At 45.8% G+C, this 19257-nt stretch overlaps 1 pseudogene; it reads left to right on the top strand.

Moving 5' to 3' along the window:
• LOC139235565 (zinc finger protein 595-like) overlaps positions 1 to 19257 on the top strand; it is a 115980-nt pseudogene that overhangs the window by 84628 nt on the left and 12095 nt on the right.

The following is a 19257-nucleotide window of genomic DNA, read 5'->3' as shown; positions in this document are numbered from 1 at the left end:
GCGACAGGAAAACACACTTCGAACGTTTCAACCTGAGTCTCACATGATCTAGCCGACTTAGAACCTCTTCCACGTTCTGCACGTGCTCGATGGTGTCCCGACCTGTGACCAGTATATCATCTTGGAAAACCACGATGTGCAGAACCGACTTTAGCAGACTCTCCATGTCCCTTTTAAAAATAGCCACGGTCGATCGAATTCCAAACGTGCATCTAATGTCGATGAACAGACCTTTGCGTGTTGATGCAGGTGTGGCCTTTTTAAGATTCCGCCAGCTCCTGCATCATGTGGGCCGAGGTCAGGTCCAACTTGGTGAATGTCTTTTCTCCTGCCAGTGTCACAAATAGTTCGTCTGCCTTTGGTTGAGGGTACTGGTCCTGCAGCGAAAAATGGTTCATCATTACTTTATAGTCCCCGCAAATTCTGACCATGACATCGCCCTTGAGAACCAGAACAATCTGACTGGCCCACTTGTTGAACTCCACCAGTGCGATGATGCCCTCTCTTTGCAGCCTGTCGAACTCGATCTCCACTTTCTCTCGCATCATAGATGTCACTGTCCTTGCCTTGTGATGGATGGGTCATGTACCGGGAATCAAGTGGATCTGCACCTTCGCCCTCAAGAAACTTCCGATCTCTGGCTCAAACAACGAAGGAAACTTGCTCAGATGTTGGGCACATGAGGCATCATCGATGGATGAAAGCGCTCAGATGCCCTCCCAGTTCCAGCGTATTTTTCTCAGCCAGCTTCTGCCGAATAGTGTGGGGCCATCTACTGAATCTATCCTTAGTGGTAGTTCGTGCACGGTTCCATCATAAGAGACTTTTAATACTGTGCTGACAATTACAGGGATCAGCTCTTTAGTGTAAGTTTTCAGTTTGGTGTGAATGGGGCTCAGCTTGGGCCTGTCGAAGGCCCTTTTCCCATGATGGACTGACTCGCACCCATGTCCAATTCCATGGATACTGGAATTCCGTTCAGTTCAACATTTAACATGATCGGTGGACATTTCCTGATGAAGGTGTGTACCCCATACACTTCTGCCTCCTCGGTTTGAGTCTCTAATTCAGTTTGATCCACCATGGATCGGTCTTCCACTGCAATGTGGTGCTTTGCAGTGTCTGCAACTCATCTGCACATTTGCTGGAGGTGTCCCCGTGTTCCACAGCCTTTGCACGCACAGTGTTTGAAGCTGCATTAATGGGCTCGATGATCAGCTCCGCAGTGCCAACGAACTGTTAACTGCCTCGCATTAGCGCTTGATGGCAGACTCTGAGTCATCTGAGATCATGCAGCTGCAGGCGTGCACATTGTGCCATATGCATTCCTGCCTGAAAACGATGTTACTTTGTGTACAGTACTTGCCGAAACATCTGTACGCTGCGAAGTCTGTTTGGTGTTATCGCTGGTGGAATAAATGCCGAGGCTATCGTTATGGCTTTGCTCAGGTGCAGTGCTTCAACAGTCAATAGTTTGTGAAGGATATCCTCATGGCCAATGCCAAGCACAAAAAATCTCTCAGCATTTACTCCAGGCATCCTTCAAATTCGCAATATCCTGCAAGGTGCCTTATTTCGTCGACGTAGCTCGCCACTTCCTGGCCTTCAGACCGTTGACATGTGTAAAATCGATACCTTGCCATCAGAATGCTCTCCTTCGGATTTAGGTGCTCCTGGACCAGTGTACACAGTTCTTCATACGATTTGGTTGTTGGTTTCACCGGAGCAAGAAAATTCTTCATGAGGCCATAGGTTGTTGCCCCGCAGAGAGTGAGGAGGATCACCCTTTGTTTGGCAGCATTCACATTCCCTGCCAGCTCGTTGGCCATGAAGTATTAGTCGAGTCGCTGCATGAAGACCTCCCAATCGTCCCCTTCTGCGAATGTCTCCAGGATACCAACAGTTCTCTGCATTTTCACATGATGGTTCATTATCTCGTCGCCAATTGTTATGTCCAGAATAAAGTAACGTGATTGACTACTGTAGACATGAGTAAGTGTGATCTTGGTCTCGTTTTTCTAACTCCAGATTGTACGTACAGCATGGGAGGCCTGCTTATATACAGTGCTCCCAAGGGATGCTGGGATCCCTTGGGACTCCAACATATATGCCCTCTGATGGCGGTATATTGCTGGTTACACAGTGTTGCATACATAACATAACCCATGTTGTACTTGCCCTGGGAATGTCTGATGGGACAGTGTAGAGGGAGCTTTAATCTGTATCTACTCCATGTCCGTTGTACTCCGTAGAGGACGAAATCCACATTGTGACTCCAGGAGGAGCTCCTCAGCCACAGGGGAAGACGGTTGAGGAGGGTTCTAGCGATGTCTTTCCCAGTGGCTGGTAACAGGGAGACTCATCTGTAATTGCAACAGTCGGACTTGTCCCCTTTGTTAAAGATGGTCACGATTACTGCATCTCTGAGATCTCCAGGCCTGCTCTCCTCCTTCCAGATGAGAGAGATGAGGTCATGCATTCATGCCAATATTGCCTCTCCACCATACTTTAGTGCCTCAGCGGGGATTGCATCCGCTCTCATTGACTTGTTGTTCTTGAGCTGGCGGGTGGCCTTTTCTATCTCGTGCAGGGCTGAGGTTTTGCTGAGATGTTGGCGGGTAGCATGCTGCAGGATGGAGTCGAGGACACTCGAGTCAAAGGCAGAGTCTGGGTTAAGGACATCTTCGAATTGCTCCTTCCAGCGGGTCCTGACTGCCTCAGTGTCCTTGATGAGTGTTTCCCCATTCTTGGCCAGCAGTGTGGCGGTGCCTTGGGTGCTTGGACCATAGGTGGCCTTGACTGCGGTGAAGAATCCTCGCACATCATGGCTGTCGGCCAGCTGCTGAAACTCCTGTGATTTCTCCACCCACCATCTATGCTTTCGGTCACAGGTTTTTTCTTGGACTTCAGCCTTAAGCCGTCTATAATGCTGCTTTGCTGCTCCCGAGTTGGGTTGTTGTTTTAGGTTCAGAAATACCCTGTGCTTGTGATTAATTAGCTCTTGCATCTCCTGGTCATTCTCATCAAACCAGTCCTGGTGTTTCCTCGATCAGGCTAACATCCCCAGCATCGAAGCACTGACCACACTCGATCAGCTGCATTGGGTGGGCCATATTTTTCACAACTATTTTAAGTGGAGCAATCATCAGGTTCCTCCTGATTAAAGGGTGGAGGGGGGTCACACTCCAGAAACTTTCATTAACGTGTCCCCTTGTTTTTTTGGGGGGAATCAAAAACACAAATTAACAATTCAACATAAAGGTAACTTTTGTCAAATCAAATCAAATGAATTAATATTACAATTCTGTTATCTCTGGAATGATGCACTCCAGTCTCTCTGGTGCTCACCTCTCATGGAAGGCCACGAGTCTACCGGTGGACACTGCATGCTCAATCTCCAGCGATACCCTGGCTCGACACATTGTTCACCTGCCTGACACAAGACTCCCAAAGCAAGGCTCTACTCGGAACTCCTACATGGCAAGCGATCCTACAGTGGGCAGAGAAAACCTTTCAACGACACCCTCAAAGCCTCCTTGATAAAATTCAACAAGCCCCCGATACCTAGGAGTCCCTGACAAACGTCCGCCCTAAGTTGAGGAAGTGCATCCGGGAGGGCTCTGAGCACCTCGAGTCTCATCGCCGAGAACATGCAGAAACCAAGCGTAGGACCATGCGGCAAACCAGTCCCACCCACCCTGTCGTTCAACGACTGGCTGTCCCACCTGTGACAGCGATAGTAATTCCCGTACTGGATTGTTTAGTCACGTAAGAACTCACCTTGAGAGTGTAAGCAAGACTTCCTCGATTTTGACGGACTGCCTGTGATGATGATGATGTGTACCGAACCTGTGTTGTGCTTGTCCTGTGGATTTTTGGATTGGCTGTTTAGAGAGAGGTTTACCCTGCATTTAAATTATGCTGTACTTGCCCTGGGAGTGTTTAATGGAACAGTGGAGACGGAGCTTCACTCTGTATCTAACCCATGCTGTACCTGCACTGGGAGTGTTTAATGGGACAGTGTTGAGGGAGCTTTACTCCGTATCTAACCGGTTCTGTACTTGACCTGGGGGTGTTTGATTCGTCACTGTAGATGGAGCTTTACTCTGTATCTAACATGTGCTGTACATAGAAACATAGAAACATAGAAAATAGGTGCAGGAGCAGGCCATTCAGCCCTTCTAGCCTGCACCGCCATTCAATGAGTTCATGGCTGAACATGAAACGTCAGTACCCCCTTCCTGCTTTCTCGCCATAACCCTTGATCCCCCGAGTAGTAAGGACTTCATCTAACTCCCTTTTGAATATATTTAGTGAATTGGCCACAACTACTTTCTGTGGTAGAGAATTCCACAGGTTCACCACTCTCCGGGTGAAGAAGTTTCTCCTCATCTTGGTCCTAAATGGCTTACCCCTTATCCTCAGACTGTGACCCCTGGTTCTGGACTTCCCCAACATTGGGAACATTCTTCCTGCATCTAACCTGTCTAAACCCGTCAGAATTTTAAACGCTTCCATGAGGTCCCCTCTCATTCTTCTGAACTCCAGTGAATACAAGCCCAGTTGATCCAGTCTTTCTTGATAGGTCAGTCCCGCCATCCCGGGAATCAGTCTGGTGAATCTTCGCTGCACTCCCTCAATAGCAAGAATGTCCTTCCTCATGTTAGGAGACCAAAACTGTACACAATACTCCAGGTGTGGCCTCACCAAGGCCCTGTACAATTGTAGCAACATCTCCCTGCTCCTGTATTCAAATCCCCTCGCTATGAAGGCCAACATGCCATTTGCTTTCTTAACCGCCTGCTGTACCTGCATGCTAACCTTCAATGACTGATGTACCATGACACCCAGGTCTCGTTGCACCTTCCCTTTTCCTAATCTGAAACCATTCAGATAATAGTCTGTCTCTCTGTTTTTACCACCAAAGTGGATAACCTCACATTTATCCACATTATACTTCATCTGCCATGCATTTGCCCACTCACCTAACCTATCCAAGTCACTCTGCAGCCTAATAGCATCCTCCTCGCAGCTCACACTGCCGCCCAACTTAGTGTCATCCGCAAATTTGGAGATACTGCATTTAATCCCCTAGTCTAAATCATTAATGTACAATGTAAACAGCTGGGGCCCCAGCAAAGAACCTTGCGGCACCCCACTAGTCACTGCCTGCCATTCTGAAAAGTACCCGTTTACTCCTACTCTTTGCTTCCTGTCTGACAACCAGTTCTCAATCCACGTCAGCACACTACCCCCAATCCCATGTGCTTTAACTTTGCTCATTAATCTCTTGTGTGGGACCTTGTCGAAAGCCTTCTGAAAGTCCAAATATACCACATCAACTGGTTCTCCTTTGTCCACTTTACTGGAAACATCCTCAAAAATTCCAGAAGATTTGTCAAGCATGATTTCCCTTTCACAAATCGATGCTGACTTGGACCTATCATGTCACCATTTTCCAGATGCACTGCTATGACATCCTTAATAATTGATTCCATCATTTTACCCACTACTGAGGTCAGGCTGACCGGTCTATAATTCCCTGTTTTCTCTCTCCCTCCTTTTTTAAAAAGTGGGGTTACATTGGCTACCCTCCACTCCATAGGAACTGATCCAGAGTCAATGGAATGTTGGAAAATGACTGTCAATGCATCTGCTATTTCCAAGGCCACATCCTTAAGTGCTCTGGGATGCAATCCATCAGGCCCTGGGGATTTATCGGCCTTCAATCCCATCAATTTCCCCAACACAATTTCCCGACTAATAAAGATTTCCCTCAGTTCCCCCTCCTTACTAGACCCTCTGACCCCTTTTATATCCGGAAGGTTGTTTGTATCCTCCTTAGTGAATACCGAACAAAAGTACTTGTTCAATTGGTCTGCCATTTCTTTGTTCCCCGTTATGACTTCCCCTGATTCTGACTGCAGGGGACCTACGTTTGTCTTTACTAACCTTTTTCTCTTTACATACCTTTAGAAACTTTTGCAATCCGCCTTAATGTTCCCTGCAAGCTTCTTCTCGCAGTCCATTCCCTGCAAGCTTCTTCTCGTACTCCATTCCCTGCAAGCTTACCCTGGCAGTGTTTGATGGGACAGTGTAGAGGGAGCTTTACTCTTTATCTAACCCGTGCTGTACCTGCCCTGGGTGTGTTTGATAGGTCACTGTAGAAGGAGCTTTACTCTGTATCTAACATGTGCTGTACCTGCCACCAGTACGCTTGCCGCCTTCTTTAAGAGGTCGGCACCGGAGGGACTGGAGTGCATCATCACCTCCAGCAAGCAAAATTTTAATTTGATTTAAGTTTACCGTCCAAAGTTTATTTGGTTTATTTTGTCGGTTATAGTTCCCCTCCCTCCTTTAATCAGGATGCATTTGATTTACAGGTCAACAACAAAATAGTTGTGATGTACCTGCCCTGGGATTGGTTCTTGGGACAGTGCAGAGGGAGTTTTATTCTGTATCTAACCTGTGCTGTGCATACCCTGGGAATACCTGGTGGGAGAGTGCAGATGGATCCTTGCTGAGTATTTAACATGTGCTGTACCTGCCCTGGGAGTGTTTGATGAATCAGCGTACAGCAAGGTTTAAATTGTAACGAACTCGTGCTGTACCTGCCCTAGGATTCTTTAGGACAGCATCGAGGGAGCTTTACTCTGTATATTACCGTGCAGTGTCTTGCCCACTCCTGCTCCGATTTCTCATGGTGCTATGTACCCAGCATGCCCCGCGGGGGAGAATTTGCCGCACCCAGACTACAGGATTTCAGTGCGCAGGCGCGGGCCCAGACAGTGTTTGGAGCATGCGCGGCGCATGTAATGGCGGAGGGACATGTTTTTCAGAGGTTCCTGAGAAGTGTCCATTTCGGCGGGGCGGAGTGGAGTAATGGACCAGCAGGTAGTCGTGGAGGCTTCATAAACAACCGGTGCTCGCCGCAAGCCGGTAATAATAACCAAAATATCGGCGGTTGCAGCTTCGGGGCTTTCTCCCGGTCACAGACTGACGGCGGCCATCTTCGTGCAGGAAGGCAGGTTCAGCGCTCCGCCATTTTGATTCAGAGAGTAGCAGCGCGCATGCGCGGCCATATTTGTGCAGGAACAAAGTGAATGATGTCAGTGTCTGGAACTGAACCCAGCCAGAGTCAGTACCTTCAGGGGAGGGGAACCAGTGAGTGTGGAACTGAACCCAGCCAGGGTCAGTACCTTCAGGGGAGGGGAACCAGTGAGTGTAGAACTGAACCCAGCCAGAGTCAGCACCTTCAGGGGAGGGGAACCAGTGAGTGTAGAACTGAACCCAGCCAGAGTCAGCACCTTCAGGGTAGGGGAACCAGTGAGTGTAGAACTGAACCCAGCAGGGGTCAGTACCTTCAGGGGAGGGGAACAAGTGAGTGTAGAACTGAACCCAGCCAGAGTCAGTACCTTCAGGGGATGGGAACCAGTGAGTGTAGATCTGAACCCAGCCAGAGTCAGTACCTTCATGGACCAGTGATTGATTGATGCCGCGGCCCCGCCCCCCGCCACTGATTGGTGCGGAGCACCGCGCTGGTTGAGCTGGTGCCCCGCACCGCCTCGCCATTGGCTGCGGGCTGAGTGTTGCGGTTGGGGGGTTTGTTGGTGGACTCCGCTCGCAGCCTTTGAGCTCGGGGCCCAGGTGAGGCGGGGCGGAGTTGTGCGCAGGCGTGGGCCAGCCTATTGTGGGAGATTAGCTGCGGATTGCCTCCCCCGCGGAGGATGGATGAGCAGCCCGGGCAGTGCGCCCAGCCTCCCTGAGGACTCACAGACTCACGGACACGTGCGGGCGGTGAGATTTGCCGCTGAGTCGGCTTGTGGGGCACCTTCGGCCGGGAACAGGCCTTAGTTACTGTCGGGAGTTGCCGGGAGTTTGGCCGCCATCTTTGGGCAGCACAGGTCCGCCCGTCACGGGGGGCGGGACTTCCTCGATGTCACAATACTTTCCATTGTCCCGCTGCAGGGCAGGGAACATGCGCGGTGGCCATCTTACTGCAGGGTGCAGGTGCAGGATGGGGACCAGTGACATGAACACATAAGAACATCAGAAATAGGAGATGAGTCGGCCCTTTGGCCCTTCGAGCCTGCCGCCATTCAATAAGATGATGGCTGCAGCATCTGGGGTGGTTCTCCTTGGAGCAGTGAAGGTGCAGGGCAGGTTTAACAGAGGTGCTCACAATCAGGAAGGCTTTAGATTGAGTCAGGGAACAGAGTGGTTCTATTCACACAATCAGAGAATGGTTACAGCACGGAAGGCCATTCGGCGCATCGAACCCTTGCCTGCTCCCAGCTAGTCCCACTGCCTGCCCTTTCCCTCAGTCCTGCAAATGTTTTCTTTCAGATACTTATCCAACTTTTTTTTTAGATAGCTGTGATTGAGTCTGTCTCCACCACCCTTTCAGGCCGTGCTTTCCGGATCCTAATCACTCGCTGCGTAAAATAGATTTTCTGATGTCACCTTTGGTTCTTTTGCCATTCACCTCAAATCCATCTCCTCTGATTCTCTACCCTTCTGCCAGTGGGAACAGTATCTCTCTATCTACTCTCTCCAGACCCCTAATGATTTTGAACACTTCTATCAATTCTCCTCTCAACCTTCTCTGCTCCAAGGGGAACAACCCCAGCTTCTCCAGTCAATCCACGTAACCGAAGTCCCTCATCTCATGAATCATTCTTGTCAATCTTTTCTGCACCCTCTCAGGCCTTCACATCCTAATGTGCGCTGCCCAGAATTGGACACAATGCTCCAGTTGAGACCGAACCAGTGTTTTACAGAGGTTCATCATAACTTCCTTGCTTTTGTACTCTGTGATGCCCAGAAACCGGTAAGCTTTTTTAACTGCTTTCTCAACCTGTCCTGCCACCTTCAGTGATTTGTGCACATGTACCGCAGGTCTCACTGTTCATGCACCCCCTTTCGGATTGTACCCTTTAGTTTATATTGTCTCTCATCGTTTATTTCATCATGCTTCTCTAATTTTATTTCTTCACTCATGTTCACAGTCTTGTTTTATTTCTTTCTCCAAGCCCCTCAACTTAATCTGGCAGTATAATGTTGGCGAGTGATGATTGATTGCCCTGGGAACCAACAGGAAAGAGGTCAGGGGACGTTGGGCCCAGTGAGCAGCGAGTTGTGCAACCAATCGTGGTGCTTGAGGGGTGGATCCTGAGTCGGCCTGTCAGGTGAGTCTGTGTGAACCCCTGTTAAACAATTTATCTTTTAAAAGTTAAATCGAGATTTCTTTTGTTGAAAAAGCAATGTAACATTGCTCAGTATTTTGTTTTCCTGGAGTTCCAATTATGAGTTTCTGACACTTCAATGCCAAGTTAATCAGTTGTTTAAAGGTCATTCATTTCCCTCTTTCCATGACGCTGTTAGTTAAAGGGACAGATATTGATTTCTCCGCATTATGCATTCGTAGTATTAAAGTAACATCCTTTCTGTTAGTGGTGAGTTACATTCTGTGCTGGGCGAGATGGCTGGTGGCATCAGCCTTTAAAATACGCATTCTCTTGTTCAACTCTCTCCAGGGTCTCACCCTTCGCTATCTCTGTAACCTCCTCCAGCCCACCAACCCTCTTAATAGTTTGATTTCTTTGGAACAAAGAAGGCTGAGGGGAGAATTTAATGAGGTGTATAAAATTATGAGGGGCCTAGATATAGTGGATAGGACGGACCTATTTCCCTTAACAGAGGGGTCAGCAACCAGCAGAACTTTTTAGCCAGTATGTAGCAAGCCCAACAAGAGAAGGGGAAATTCTGGACTTAGTATTAGGGACTGAAGCTGGACAGGTGGAAGGGGTATCAGTGGGAGAGCATTGGTGCTTGTGATCATAATTCAGTTAGAATTCGGGTAGTTATGGAAAAGTACAAAGATAGACTATGAATAAAAGTTCTCAATTGGGGAGAAGCCAATTTTACGAAGCTGAGATGTGGTTTAGCCAAAGTGAACTCGAAACAGCTATTTGAAATGGTGAGAGATTGGGAAACCTTGATGTTCAGAGGGACCTTGGTGTCCTTGTACACGAATCACTGAAAGTTAATATGCAGGTACAGCAAGCAATGAAGAAAGCAAATGGTATGTTGGCCTTTATTACAAGAGTATTTGAGTACAGGAGTAAAGACGTCTTACTGCAATTATATAGGGCCCTGGTGAGACTACACCTGGAGTATTGTGTACAGTTTTGGCTGCTTACCAAAGGAAGGATGTACTTGCCGTTGAGGATGGCAACGAAGGTTCACCAAACTGAATTCCTGGGATGGGAGGATTCTCCTATGAGGAGAGATTGAGTAGACTAGGCATGTATTCTCTAGAGTTTAGAAGAATGAGAGATGATCTCATTGAAACATACAAAATTCTTACAAGGCGTGAAAGGATAGATGCAGGGAGGATGTTTCCTCTGCCTGAGGAGTCTAGAACCAGGGGTCACAGTCTCAAAATAAGGGGTTGGCCATTTAGGACTGAGATGAGCAGAAATTTATTTACTCTTAATCTTTGTAATTCTCTACCCCAGAGGGCTGTGGAGGCTCTGTCTTTGAGCATATTTAAGACAGAGATCGATAGATTTTTGTAAATTAAGGGAATCAAGGGATATGGAATAGTGCAGGAAAGTGGAGTTGAGGTGGAAGATCAACCATGATCTCATTGAATGGCAGAGCAGGTCGAGGGGCCGAATGGCATACTCCTGCTCTGAAATCTTATGTTCTTATGTTGAAGTTAAATCAGTCTCAGAGCAGTGGGAGGCATTCAATGAGGAGATAATGAGGGTTCAGAGGAAGTATATTACCTTCAAGAAAAAGGGTGGGACTAATAAATCTAGAGCCCCCTGGATATCAACATAAGAAATAGCGGCAGGAGGAGGCCTTAAGGTCCCTCGAACCTGCACGGCCATTCAATGAGATCATGGCTGATCATCGCCCTCAACTCCACTTTCCCGCCTGAACTCGATATCCCTTGATTCGCTTAATATACAAAAATCTATCTATCTCAACCTTGAATAGACTGAGCATTCACAGCCCTCTGGGGGAGAGAATGCCAAAGATTCACAGCCCTCTGAATGAAGAAATTCCTCCTCATCTCTGTCTTAAATGGCTTACCACTTATCCGAAGACTGTGCCCCCTAGTTCTAGACAGTCCAGCCAGGCAAATCAACCTCTTAGCATCTAACCTGTCAATCCCCTTCAGAACCTTGTATGTTTCAATGAGATCACCTCTCATTATTCTAAACTCGAGAGTGTATAGGCCCATTCTACACACTATCTCATCATAAGACAGCCCAGTAATCAATCTTGTGAACCTTTGTTGCACTGTCTCCAAGGCAAGTGTTTCCGTCCTTAGATAAGGAGACCAAAGTGTGCCCAGTACTCTAGGTGTGGTCTCACCAAGGCCCTGTACAATTGTAGCAAGACCTCCTTACTTTTATACTGTAACCCCTTGCAATAAAGGACAAACCATTTACCTTCCTTATTGCTTGCGTACCTGCATGCTCACTTTCTGTGTGTCTTGCAAAAGGACACCCCAAATCTCTCAAAACACCAACGTTTAAAAGTTTCTCATCATTTAAAAGATACTCTGTTCTTCTGTTGTTCCTACCAAAGTGAATAACCTCACATTTCCCTACATTATACTCCATCTGCCACCTTACTGCCCACTCACATAGTCTATCTATATATATATATATATCTTGCAGATTCTTGTGTTCTCACAGCTTACTGTCCCACCTAGTTTTGTAGCATCAGCAAATTTGGATAAATTAGACTCAGTCTCTTCATCCAGATCATAAAATCATCGAAATTTACAGCATGGCAGGAGACCATTTCAGCCCACCGTATCCGTGCCGGCCGACAAACAGCAATCCAGCCTAATCCCACTCTCCAGCTCTCGGTCCGTAGCCCTGCAGGTGATGACACTTTAAGTGCACATCCAAGTATTTTTCAAATGTGCTGAGTTTTTCTGCCTCTACCATCCTTTCAGGCAGTGAGTTCCAGACCCCCACAAACCTCTGGGTGAAGAAATTTCCCTGCGTATCTCCTCTGAACCAATTACTTTAAATCTCTGCCTCCTTGTTATTAACCACTCTGCCAAGGGAAACAGGTCCTTCCTATCCACTCTATCCAGGCCCCTCATAATTTAAACACTTTCATCAGGTCTCCCCTCAGTGTCCTCTGATCCAAAGAAAATGGACTCTGCATCTCCAATCTTTCCTCATAGCCAAAATTCTCCAGTCCAGGCAACATTCTTGTAAATCTCCTCTGTACCCTTTCCAGTACAATCACATCTTTCCTGTAATGTGGTGACCAGAACTGCACACAGTATTCCAACTGCGGCCTAACCAGTTCAAGCATAACCTCCTAGCTCTTGTATTCCATGCCTCGACTAATAAAGGTAAGTATTCCATATGCCTTCTTAACCACCTTATCTACCTGGCCTGCCACTTTCAGGGATCGGTGGACCTACACTCCAAGGTCCCTTTGTTCCTCTACAATTTTCAGTGTTGTAGCATATAATGTGTAATCCCTTGCCTTGTTAGACCTCCCCAAATGCATTACCTCACGCTTATCTGGATTAAATTCCATTTGCCACTTTACTGCCCCCCTGACCAGTACGTTGATATCTTCCTGCAGTCCGCAGTTTTCTTCTTAATTCTCAACCACGCAGCCTATTTTAGTGTCACCTTCAAACTTCTTAATCATACCCCCAACATTCAAGTCCAAGTCATTGATATATACCACAAAAAACAAGGGGCCCAGCACTGAGCCCTGCAGGACCCCACTGGAAACAGCTTTCCAGTCACAAAAACACCGAATGGCCCACTCCTGCAACTATTTTCTATGTTTCTATGACCCAACTTCCACAGCTCTCTGAGGCAGCAAATTCCACAGATTCATAACCCTTTGAGAGAAGACATTCCTCCTCATCTCAGTTTTAAATGGGTGGCCCGTTATTCTAAGATTATGCCCTCTAGTTCGAGTCTCCCCCATCAGTGGAAACATCCTCTCTGCATCCACCTTGTCCCGCCCCCTCATAATCTTATACGTTTCGATAAGATCACCTCTCATTCTTCTGAATCCCAATGGGTAGAGGCCCAAACTACTCAACCTTTCCTCATAAGTCATCCCCCTCATCCCCGAAACCTTCTCTGAACTGCCTCCAAAGCAAGTATATCCTTTCATAAACATGGATCAGGAAGGCCAAGATTCTATTCGCTTTCCTGATCACTTGCTGTACCTGCATACTATTCTTTTGTGTTTCATGCAAAAGTACCCCCAGGTCCCGCTGTACTGCAGCACTTTGCAATCTTTCTCCATTTAAATAATAACTTGCTCTTTGATTTTTTTTCTGCCAAAGTGCATGACCTCACACTTTTTAATATTATACTCCATCTGCCAAATTTTTTCCCATTCACTTAGCCAGTCTATGTCCTTTTGCAGATTTTATGCGTACTCACACATTGCTTTTCCTCCCATCCTTTGTATCGCCAGCAAACTTGGCAACATTACATTCAGTTCCTTCTTCCAAGTTCTTTAATATAGAATGTAAATAGTTGGGGTCCCAGCACTGATCCCTGCAGCAACCCACTAGATACTGGTTGCCAACCAGAGAATGAACCATTTATCCCACTCTCTGTTTTCGTTAGTTAGCCAATCCTCTATCCTTGCTGCTATATTACCCCCAACCCTGTGAACTTTTATCTTGTGCAGTAACCTTTTACGTGGCACCTTGTCAAATGCATTCTGGAAATCCAAATACACCACAATCACTGGTTCCCCTTTATCCACCCTGTTTGTTACATCCTCAAAGAATTCCAGCAAATTTTTCAAACATGCCTTCCCCTTCATAAATCCATGCTGACTCTGCCTGACCGAATTTTGCTTTTCCAAATATCCTGCTACTGCGTCTTTAATAATGAACTCCAACATTTTCCCAACCACAGAAGTTAGGCTAACTGGTCTATAGTTTCCTGCTTTTTTTCTGCCTCCTTTTTTAAATAAGGACGTTACATTTGCAGTTTTCCAATCGCTGGGACCTCCCCAGAATCCAGGGAATTTTGGTAAATTACAACCAATGCATCCACTGTCCCTGCTGCTGCTTCTCTTAAGACCCGAGGAAGCAAGCCATCAGCTCCAGGGGATTTATCCACCTTTAGTCCCATTATCTTACTGAGTACCACCTTCATCGTGATTGTGTTAAGTTCCTCCCCCCTGTCGCCCCTTGACTGTCCACTGTTGGGATATTGTTAGTGTCCTCGGCTGTAAAGACCGATAGAATATATTTGTTCAGAGTTTCTGCCATCTCCATGTTCCCCATTACTAATTCACTGATCTCGTCCTCTGAGGGACCAACATTTACTTTAGCCACTCTTTTCCTTTTTATATATCTATAGAAACTCTTGCTATCTGTATTTATATTTTGTGCTAGTTTACTTTCATAGTCTATCTTCCCTTTCTTAATCATGTTTTTAGTCATTCTTTGCTGGCTTTTAAAAGCTTCCCAGTCTTCTGTCCTCCCACTAGTTTCGGCCACTTTCTATTCCCTTGTTTTTAATTGGATACCGTCCTTTATTTCTTGAGTTAGCCACGGATGGCTATCTTTTCTTTTACACCCTTTCCTCCTCACTGGAATATATTTTTCTTGAGAGTTGTGCAATATCTCCTTAAATTTACATCACTGTTCATCAACCGTCCTTCACTTTAATCTATTTTCCCTGTCCACTTTACCCAACTCTGCCCTCATACCTACATCGTCTCTGTTAGTGTGAATGTTTTCTCAGAAGAATCACTCAACACTCAGAGTCGGTTCCAACGCCAATACGGCCTTTATTAAGGCTCAGCGGGGAGGAAGTCTCAGGACTGGATCCAGGCTTCTCTCCACAGAACAAAGGGTTTCATGGATTTTTATATGTTTCACAACAGTTTACTACAGTTACTCAGCCCATTACGGCTGGACACAATACAATCATAACGATAATAGATTACATATAGGATCTTTTAACCCAATAGAATTACCCTGATACCTCAGGAACTGCATGTTCGGTTTTTGTCAGCTCAGGCTCATTAGTGTTCGTTTTTTGTCAGCTCGAGCTGATTAATGACCTTGTTATGTGAGACAGGTTCTCTCCTTATCTCTCTTCCTTGAGAAATCACTGGTTCATTATGCTTATCTGGTATCCAAGGCATTCCTGGTAGTGGGCCTCACAGGGTCATTGCTTGGTCATTGCTCGGTCAGTCCCAGTTCATTACTTGACTAACGGGGTTCCCATCATGCTTGGGCAGCCAGTTTATATGTGGCCGCTTTAAACTTATATGAGTTTAGATATATTCAACAGGTGCCTAATGCCTAGTGTTTTATATATTCAGCAGGTGCCTAATTCCTACAACAATTCCCTCCTTTCGGTAAAGGGACTAGTCCTAGTCCCCTTTTAACCGACCGCCCTACCTTTATTCGATTTTGTGCACGGCCCGGTATTCCCTGCCTCAACGTGCTGGCCAATCACGCGGTTTCAGGTGTCCCGGTTGCTTAAATCAAATTGACAAAGGGCAAATCCTCCAGCCCCCTTATTAGACAGACTTGTTTAGTATCCGGGGAACGGTCACTGGTCCCTCTTCGTTGTGCGTGGTGCCTGCATGCCTGGCAGGCCATTATGCCCCATGTTATCGCTAAGATCAATTGTATCCCTACCAGTATGTGTGAAATTATTCGAATCCAAGGATGGATGTTCACATTCAGTCCCCAGTCCCAGACCTTTCTCCACCAATTCTGACTTTGTAAGTCTACATCGATATCTTCTTCTGGTACTTTGATTTTAGTTTGCAGAGCTTTACGGATTGACCCACCCTGAGCCTCAATTCTCGTAATACTTCGGTTAGATGTGGGATAGGGACCTGATCTGGCTCGTCATAATCTTACAAATGATCATGGAGCTGATCGGTTACATCAATAACTTCGGGCTTCCGGCGCCTAACCTGGGTGATATGCGCTTGCCCGATCGTGACAGGTCGTAGTGGCGTAAAGCAAAAGTTTGGCCATGGTATAGGGCACTGCAGAACATTATACTGGAATGAACGCTCTGTGGTAGAGACGCAGTATCTTCCCTTCCCTCCGTAGCCTGCCCTCGCGAAGTGTCTGTGTGCGGGCACTATTTCTAGTAAACAACCGTCGGTTCGGTTAAACCCGCACTCGTCTAGCTCACCTCGGCCTACCGGGTGAGGGCATACTGTGATCTCCCCCCTTTGCTTGCAATCTGTTAGGGAAATCCCGGTAAGTATGTTGTCTCGACAAACGGCGGAGCTGGTGGTCAGGTAGTAACGCATGGAGACATTTTCCCGTATTACTCCGATATTCTCCAGTTGGTATAGGGGGAACGGCCCTGAGTCCGGCGTTGCTATAGGGATCATCAGGACTATCCCTATCCCAGTAGTCCTACCCATCTGGCAATCTGGAATTGCTTGGTATACTCGAGTCAGTCCCTTCAGGGTACAATTATCCAGTGTCCCCCTCTGGTTAGCCAACTGAGCCAAATGTGAACTGTCTATCCAATCGGGTACTTCCCCGCGTTGGATCTGGTCGAGATTGTGGTGTATCTGTCCCACCATCCACAGACCATAAGCGTGACAGAGTTGCCCCTGTCTTTGCTTTCCCGGATCTTTTTTTTCTCTATCAATGAGGTGGCTGATAGTTTTGGCGTGAGCCTCCAAGACTGAGATGCCATCCAACTGGATTTCGGCACCCTCCTTTCCTAGGTTGGCTTGGTCTTCCTGGTTTAGCTCCAGCCTCTCTAATAACCCCTTCATCACCCCTCTAAGCTGTCCCACCCTCTCATTTAACCCTTGTATATCTAACGAGTTTACTACGGAGGTCCCTGTATTGAAAACGGTGGCAATATCATTAACTATTTCCCTCTTTATCCTTCGGGCTGACCCCTGTCCTCGGAATCTACTGGCACCCATTGCATCGGCAGCCTGCTGCATTACAACTTTACTTAATACATTGTGCATCTTCCTTGACTGTTCTGTACAGTATTCCGGCATCTGGATGCCTGAAATATTGATCAGGACAGGCACAATTTCATGTTTAACATTATCATACAATAATTCCCCTTCGTTGTACATTACAATCCCATTCTCTGGTCCCTTAGTAGTTATGTGACAAGGCAGTTCCTCGGGCAATGTAGTGGTTCTTATGGGGCGCGGTGTTGGAGGGGGTGCGAAACATACATACAATGATATTGCAGCTGCCCCCACCTCCTCGTAATACCCACACAGCCCCATTCCCTTCTTGCGGATGACCGATTGCTGGGATTGTCCCGGAGGCACGCAAATTATGCTGAAAGTACATTCATCAGGCCCTTTGACATCCCTCCGTTTAATGCAGCTGCTCCTTATACCCGTGGAGCACTGTACACATACTCTTATTCTTATTAGGTTTCTTATTAGGATTCACTTGTAACCGTGCATTAAAATAAGTCCTGTCCTTGCTCCAGTCCTTGGCTGCTGGGATGCACATTCCATCCGTTAAATTAAACAAGACTGCATAGTTCATGTAGTTGTTTATTTCCTGAGTGCGCTGCAATCCGTCGGTGTCGTCCAGGGTACGTGCCTGTCGCAGGGCTATCCATATTACGAGGAGTTCCGTTCGTATTCCCATTCTGGTAGGTATTATCTGTAATTTTACACAGACGGCCTGGTCGTCACCATGGGTTAGGTTTTGCTCTACGAGTATCCCTGTCACCCTGCGAAATCAGAAGCACAAGGTTATAATCGAACCATTTCGAGTTGAAACTGTGGGGCGTGCGCCCCGTTTCTTTACCCACTTAAATATTACCCAAACTCCTATTATGACCAAGGCCAAAGCTATTCCTCCGAACAACGTTGTCTGCTTTACCGTTAGGTTGGGTTTGTGGACTACACCTACCCCCCGTGGGGTTCATTGGCTCCATTGCCATAGGTGATGGTGCTATGGCTCCGCACTGCACTATCCGTCTAGTCCCGTTATCTCTTCCAGCCTGTTTATCTTAGCTTTTAACTCTTCAATTTGTTTTGTTTGAGTATCTATTTCTTTATTGTATCAGGCAAGTATTATTACATAAGCTAGATCTGTTTTTATTTTTGTTTCCTCTGTTAGGTGAGTCTTTTTTTTTCTAGTAAGAAATCCAAACTAATAATGTTCAGTACCTTAAATGGCTGTCAATTGAAAGGATTAACTCCTTTCCAGGTTTGTAAGAAGACCTGATGTCATTACGTGACTTCACGTAATCATCTGAAATAAAAAGTATTTGTGCCTTCAAAACTGGCTTAGAAATTAGGAATCTGTTAAACAGCATCAATCATTAGAGTAAACTCCAATGTTTTATTAACTTCTAATTCAAGTACTTGCCAAAGAATTAAAAAAAATAATTGATTTAAAACGAGACCACACATACAATAGCAATTTTGTTTACTGAAATTCAATTTTTTTTTTTTTTTAATTTCTCTCTTTTTCCTCGTTATCTTCAAAACCCTCCTGCTTGTTTATACTGTTCGCGACTTTTCTTGATAAACACTGTCCATTTTGGAAATCTTTTCAAACTGCATTGATACTTTCTCATAATTTAAAATCATTATCAATGTTGAGTGTTTTTTTACCTCTTCCAATTTTTTTTTTCTTTTTCTACTTAAACTAATATCTTTTTTTTTTCACAGCAAACATCAACTAGCATTTAGTAAGTTATGTATTTTTTCCATCACAAACACATTTTTTTTTCAGCACTTATTTAGTCCGTTACATCTTTTTTTTTTCTTTCTTCAAATTAGGTTTTGTATTTTACACGGAGGGCCCTTAACTTCATAAAGTTGCTAATTTAAAATCATTTGTTTACTTTCAAAATGGCGTCTTTATCTTTTTCTTTTCTCCATAACTGGAATGGAGTCCAGGTTTGAGGGCTGCTTTTCGTTATTTTTCAAAAGTCCCTTTACACCTTCGAAGATAGCTCGCCACTCGCCCAGGATTTTGACCTGATCAGATTTAATTTAATAATTTTTTTTTTTGAATCCACCTCAGTATTTTCTGTGCCTTCTCTGAATATCTCAAAATCCCAATTCAAACTTTGTAATTTCAATCTTTATTTAAAACCTTTTTTTGTTGTTTTGAGCTAGAGGCTTTCTTAAAAGGCATTCTTTATCTCATTCCGAGACTAAATTTAAGTCTTTCAATCCAATGTAATCAATCATTGCACGTTTTCTTTCGACAAGTAAATTCTTTTTTTTAACCACCAG

The sequence above is a fragment of the Pristiophorus japonicus genome, chromosome 23 (assembly GCF_044704955.1).
Source record: "Pristiophorus japonicus isolate sPriJap1 chromosome 23, sPriJap1.hap1, whole genome shotgun sequence".
In the NCBI taxonomy this organism is placed as follows: Eukaryota; Metazoa; Chordata; class Chondrichthyes; family Pristiophoridae; genus Pristiophorus; species Pristiophorus japonicus.
This window is presented reverse-complemented; position numbering and strand designations above follow the sequence as displayed.